The sequence below is a fragment of the Echinops telfairi genome, unplaced genomic scaffold (genome assembly GCF_000313985.2).
Source record: "Echinops telfairi isolate 266 unplaced genomic scaffold, ASM31398v2 ScPeMD7_443;HRSCAF=831, whole genome shotgun sequence".
Lineage (NCBI taxonomy): Eukaryota > Metazoa > Chordata > Mammalia > Afrosoricida > Tenrecidae > Echinops > Echinops telfairi.
The window spans coordinates 32,499,068-32,505,572 of record NW_022104341.1 but is presented as its reverse complement, the minus strand read 5'-3'; the positions used below and the strand labels follow the sequence as shown (position 1 = coordinate 32,505,572).

The 6,505-nt window shown below is 41.9% G+C and overlaps 1 pseudogene; it reads left to right on the top strand.

Annotated features, from left to right (window-relative positions):
• Positions 1 to 5,329: 5,329 nt before the first annotated feature.
• LOC101639066 lies at positions 5,330 to 5,820 on the top strand (annotated as a pseudogene).
• The last annotated feature ends 685 nt before the right edge of the window (positions 5,821 to 6,505 follow it).

The following is a 6,505-nucleotide window of genomic DNA, read 5'->3' as shown; positions in this document are numbered from 1 at the left end:
TAAAGTGAGTTGTCATAGTGAGAGGCAGGGGTCCAATCAGAGAGTCAGGAAACCAGACTCCTTCCAACTTGAGATTTTAAAGACCTATCGGGAGAAGGTAGAAGGAAGGTGATGGGGAGCCAGCAGACGGGTTGACGAGCCGATCTGCGAGGCGGCATGCATCCCTTCCACTCCTGTGCCAGGGGCTGGACGTCAACCATGTGAGCACTTGCCAAGGCAAGGATGGCTGGGGCAGGCCTTCTAGCTTTGTGCCCAGCAGAGCAGCTACACTCTCCTCCTCAGCAAAGACAGCTCACTCTTTTTGTGATGTCAAATTAAATAACCAGAATCCTTCCAGGAAAAAAATAAAAGGATAAAAATCAAACTGGGGTAAATACGTTTTTACTTGTGGTCACACCCGAATTTCAGAGTTCAGGCTGATTGTTTCCTGACTCTCTTAAAAGGAATGTTAGTGTGATTTGATAGGCAAAGCCATGGACCCAGAGTCAAACTCTGAATTGTTTTGTTGCCTCTGCTACTTATTGCTTGAATGAATCTTTGCAAGTCACTTTCAGGAGCCGCATACAGTTCATCTGTGAAATTAAGCATTGAATTTGATGACTGTTAAGGTCGTATCAAAGCACTAACATTATAAGATTGACTTTGTTTTGTTTTCTGATGTTACTATACAGTTACAATCAGGGCAATAATAAATATTTAATAAATTTTATATCTTTTGTAATATAATTAACTTTTTTTCCTTTTTAACTTTTAGAGGTTTAGTGAGGCTTTTAACTTACAGAGGTTCTTGATGCAAGTGTTTGTCTTTATTTTCCCTCTGTGCACAGCAAAACTTTTAAAGATTTACCTCCTATCCACAACTTTCCCCTATTCTTTTGTGGAACAAAGGTTAACAAGAATACCACTTCACAGATATCTACCCATTCAGTCATTCCACTCTTAGTTTAATGGGGTAAACTGGGTCATGAAACTTTCAGGCAGTTGTCTGTGAGGCCAGTGAGTGAGGAATTGAACTTGGGTCTTTTCAATTTCCAGCTGTCAAATTGCCTCTAGACAATAAATGGGACATTGTTAAACATTATAATGTTTTACACAGGTCCTTACCTTCCATATATCCAAAAACATCATAGGAAAGAGATCTTCACCAAGACTTTTTTCTCCTTTAATTAATTTCTTTTCTCTACTTCATGGTATTTATATGCATATATGTTCATGCTTTCCTGTGTCCGTTTCTGTGTGTATGTGTGCCTACAATACCCGAAGGCTCTCAAGTTGCCTTCTCCTTTGAACATACTTTTGTAGCCTCAGTGTTCTTAGTAGACAAAGACAAAAGATTACTTTTTATTTTTCAACTTAATTCCTCCAGACTGTTCCTTATCCTGTTCAATTCTTTATAAGAGCCAACGCTCCCCTTTAAAAATAAATGTATATAGGAAAAGATCTGGAAACTCTCCCATTTAGTGAACAAATCAAATCACATCAAACCCACTGCCTTCAAGTCAAATTTGACTCACATGGATCCTATGAGACATGGTGGACTGCCCCCATGGGGATTCAGAGGCTGTAAATCGTTATAGAAGCATGCTGTTGTATCTTTCGCCTTTAGAGCAGAGGGTCATTTTGAAACACTGGCCTTTGGGGTCACAGCCAAGCACTGTAACCACTGCACCACCAGGGCTCCCTGCATTTAGTGACAGAAGCAGGCATTTGCATGCTGTTCTCAATCCGAGATTATTTAATCCTGGCCATCAATTTTACAATCTTTTCTTATTTGATAGTGGAGAAAAACAACACAGCACAACCCCAAAACAAATCTGTTTTCTTTTATAATAAGAGGCCAGGGCCTTCATCCTTCACAATCTCCCCAAGAGCAGACATTTCTTTAATTCCCATTGCGCTCAAGGTAATGTGGATTTGGCCAAATACCAGGTTCCACATTATCTGTTTTCTTCTGAGAATTTCAAAACACGTTACCAACACGGATTCCTTCCCCTCACACCTAGAAGTAGTAATATTATCCTCCTTTTGCTGATGGGAAAACTGGGACACTGAGAGTGTAAGTGACAAATTCAGAGCGTGAGGTGGAGCTGAGAATTGTACCCAGGGCTTTGGAGAGCCAGGACCTGGCTCTAACAGCTAGATAAGACTTCCTCTTAGGCTGAGAATGCACCTCACATTTTTTAAATAGATGGTTTATTTTAATTTTTAAGGCACAGAGAGACTACTGAAAAGAGAAAGGGATAAAATAATTAATAAGTCTTACTTAGAAGGTTGAACGATTTATGTTGTTAGAACTGGGAGAATATCTCCCACCTGGAACCATCCAAGACCTTGACATTCTGGGAAGTGACTGATAAGCAACAAAAAAGAGGATACGGAAACCATTCCCAGGAACCTTTTAAGAAATAGAAGTGTCTGCGTAAGTACTAGATTTGAAAATGAAACGATTTCAGATTCCTTTATTTTTTAGGTTCTTTTGAATACACATCCTGAGTGCTGATTCTTGCCAGTGCGATGATATCTGGATGCTTCAACTCGACAGCTTCTCTGGCCATTGATCTCTCATCAGTAGATCCCCTGTGATCTTTGTGACTTGGTACTTTCATTTGGACAAGGCTGGCTTACATATTAAGCCAAAGCCAAAATATGCCAAATGTGATGAACTGTTTCAGTTTTGAAAGCGTTAGCTTAGGTAAGCTTTTCCGTGATAAGACATTAATAATGTTTTGCTCATGATATGAAGCAACTTTTAATGATTGATTAATAGCTCTCTGATGCAAACAATGATAGCAGTGAATGTTCATGTTTGTTGTTGTTTAAGCAGATAGAGAGTCCGTGATTCAAATGAAAAGTATCCTGTACATAATAACCAACCACATGCTAAACCCAAATATTTGTGCACCTAGTCCTTACAGCCAACGGACACGAAGCATTTGTCAGGTATTTATAATTCGATGGGGAGTGTAACCACAACACGAGCGGGGAAAGACAAAAGTGTGGCTTTGTGCGGGAAGGATATGCTTTTAGAAACTTGCCTAATCAAGTAATGCAAATAAGCATATTTCCATTGGCCCAGGGCTGAAAAGAAATTATTCTGTGCTTAAAGGGAATCAGGCAGTCGACTCCAAAGTGATATTCCATTTTGCTTCCTTAATTTTGTTCTCATTAAAAAGCCAGTGCTTGACTAAAAGTTCTGAGGTAGTCTCCTGAAAGGCTAATCTTGATACTTGGTTCTTGGGGGAACAGTTCGAGGAAGTGATGGTTGAGGCTTGCGTGACCAGGTTGAGGCACAGTGTGGTGAGGCTCGTGCATTGAATTAGAGAGCAGTAAGACTTTAAGAACCTTTATGAGATTGTTTTCAGATGTATTCAGAAGTAGGAGAATACAGACTGACCACAGCTCTTGGAAGGACGTATGGAGTTGTAAACCTTTTCATAATTGTGTCCTTGCTGAATCATATTTTCTCTTGGTTTACTCAGTAAAGTTGTTCTGCATAGTCCAGAGACACTGACTGTGATGATCAGAGAATGATGCTAGTTGTGGGGAGCAAAGGGTGCTGTTGTCCTTTCGTTTGGCAGTAGTTCTCACAGTGTGCTCTCAGGACCAGCAGTGTTGGCATACTTTAGGAACTCATTAGAAATGCAAAGCCTTTGTCTCCACCCTAGAGCCACTAGATCTGCAACTGTGTGGGACTCAACAATCTACATTTTAGCAAGTTCACCTGCGATTCTGACCATGCTATAGTCTACGAGAATGACTAAAGAATCAGGCAAGATGCCTGGGGCAGCTTGACGTCGACCAACTAGAATATTCTCAGGACTGAGATGAAGCAAGGGTTATATTCTTTTGGACACAGGCAGGACATGAAGATGGAGCAGGAATTTAAGTCTAAAAGGTTGTTAAATCAAACACATTCACCATCTAGGTATCCTCAGGCTGTGCTCGGCTTGTCGTGGGTAGGCCCAAGTCATTCACATTAAAATCTGTGCAAAGACTACTCTGTTTCACCTCTGGCAACCTTTGATTTTTGTTGCTAAATCAAACACCCAAATCCCTCAATCCCTATTTCTCTTTCAGACTACTATAGAATCCACTGAAACCAGAATTCCAACCATGGATTGGATTAGGGCTCTAGAGGAGACCAGTGATCCGATTCAGTAATGATTAACCTATAGTGATCCTTCAGGACAGAGTAGAACTGACCCATAAGGTTTCCAAACCTGTAATCTCCATAGCAACAAACTGCTATATCGTTCTCCCACAGGGCAGCTGATAGGTTTGAAGCAAAGACCTTCTGGTTGGCATTGTGCTCCTAACAACTACATTATAATGGTTCCCCACGAAGATTACAGCCTAGGAACCCCTACGGGGCCAGCTCTGCTCGCATCAAATTGCTTCAGTGTAAGTCAGTCAACTCCACAGCACACACTAACAACAGGCTTGTTTGGGTTAAGTAAGGTTTAGCAACTGAGAGTTATACATTGTTTAGAGATCAAACTTCAAATAGCAGAAGAGTGAACCCAGTATCAATCAAATTCAAAACTCACTGTTTTATTAAAATAGAAAATGTATTGTAAATTTAAAATACCCTAAAATGAATAAGCAAATATTGTATGGCTCTCTCCATCAACCTGGGCTCAGTGTTATTCTCTCGGTCACTTAGGCAGCAGGGCAGAGAGAACAGTGACGATTGCAACTGCACAGGGCCAAGATTAAGCATGCTTGGCAGCAGCACGGCCTGGACAGGGAGAGTGGAGCGGGATGGAGCTTCAGCACATGGGACAGTGCGGCGAAGATGACAAGGCACATGGGGATCAAGGAGGTACTCATTTACTAATGGATGTGATCATTTTGGTGCATACAGGCTGTGTGCCAACCCCAATTCAATATAAAAATTTTATATTTATAGACACAGGAGAGAGCTCCACAAGATTCTTGGGAAATATGCTCCACGAGTAAACTATATGTGGATTAAGAAATATATATTTATACCCAAATCAACTAGCAAACTAACAGGGGCATTTCTACTCTGTCCTACAGGGAAGGCTTGAGTCAGAATCACTCAATGAAAGTGAGTTTTGAAGTGAGTAGAGTTTGTTACAAGTTCTGCATAGGGTCTAGTTAGAGGTACTAAGAAGAATACAACTTGTAGTTTCAGTCAGAGCAACATGAATTCTGCTAAAATTCAAGCAAGAACAAACATCAAGTTTGTGGAGAAGATTTTATAGGGGAAGAATAGTAACAACTTTGAGGTTTTACACAAAGTTTACGGGGACAATGCTCCATTGAAATTAGGAACTTAGCTGGGCCCCTGCTCGGCTCCGGTGGTGCCATGGCCTCGGTCTCCTCCACTATCGCCTCGGCCCGCGGGGCCCGGGACCTGCTGCACTTCGTGTGGCTGGTGGGGCAGCTCAAGAGTGGGTGTTCAGAAATGCAGAGAAGCCAGAGAGTGTGTCTGATCACATGTGCAGGATGGCAGTCATGGCTCTGGTGACCAAAGATGGCCAGCTTAACAAAGACCGATGTGTACGCCTCGCCCTGGTTCACGATATGGCAGGATGCATCGTGGGGGACATAGCACCAGCAGATAAGGTCCCCAAAGAAGAAAAACATAGGCGGGAAAAGGAGCACGAGACCCAATCCAGCGCAGAAGCGAAGTATGTGAAGCAGCTGGACCTGTGTGAGACGATTCTACAGGCATCGGAGTACAACGACCTTGAGAACAAACCCGGGAGATTGCAAGACTTCTACGATTCCACAGCAGGAAATTTCAGTTACCCTGAAATAGTCCAGCTTGTTTCTGAACTTGAAGCAGCATAGCCACCGCCGCCGCCGCGCCCCGCCCCTGAGAGAGGCTCTAGGGCTGTCGTCCTGGAACTGACATGTGACTTGTTCCCCTTTTCACGGCATTGGGTTTGCCCCTGTCAGTGTTGGTTTCCCCATATGTGAGTCTGTTTGCTCTCACTTGTCTGGACTCCCAAGCAAGCCACGTGATGTCATTTGGGCCATAAAAGGAGCTATGGAAAGAAAAAAAAAAAAGAAATTAGGAACTTGTAAATGTATAATTTATTGTACGACTGGAGTGAACAATGCTGAAGATGAAGTAGCAACAACAAACTGTCCACATCAAGTTGTGAGGAAAAATTAATCTGATGTGTGTCCTAATTAAAAAGGGCCAACACGTAGATGTAGAAACAATAGGCAAAACCACAGACATCTCAATGGCTTCAACTTACACCATTCTGACTGAAAAATTAAAGTTAAGCACACTTTCGGCTTGATGGATGCCAAAACCATTGCACCCAAAAAGGCTGCAGACAAGAGCAGAGCTCTTTGTTTATAATAAAAATTATAAACAAATGGTTACGGAATTATGGCAGGGTTGGCTGGGGGGAAATGGAGAGCTAATGACGATGAGTACAAGAACTAAGAAATTGTTCTAAAACTGATTGTGGTCATGCTGATACAACTCTTCTTGATGTGATTAAACTATTGAATTGTATGG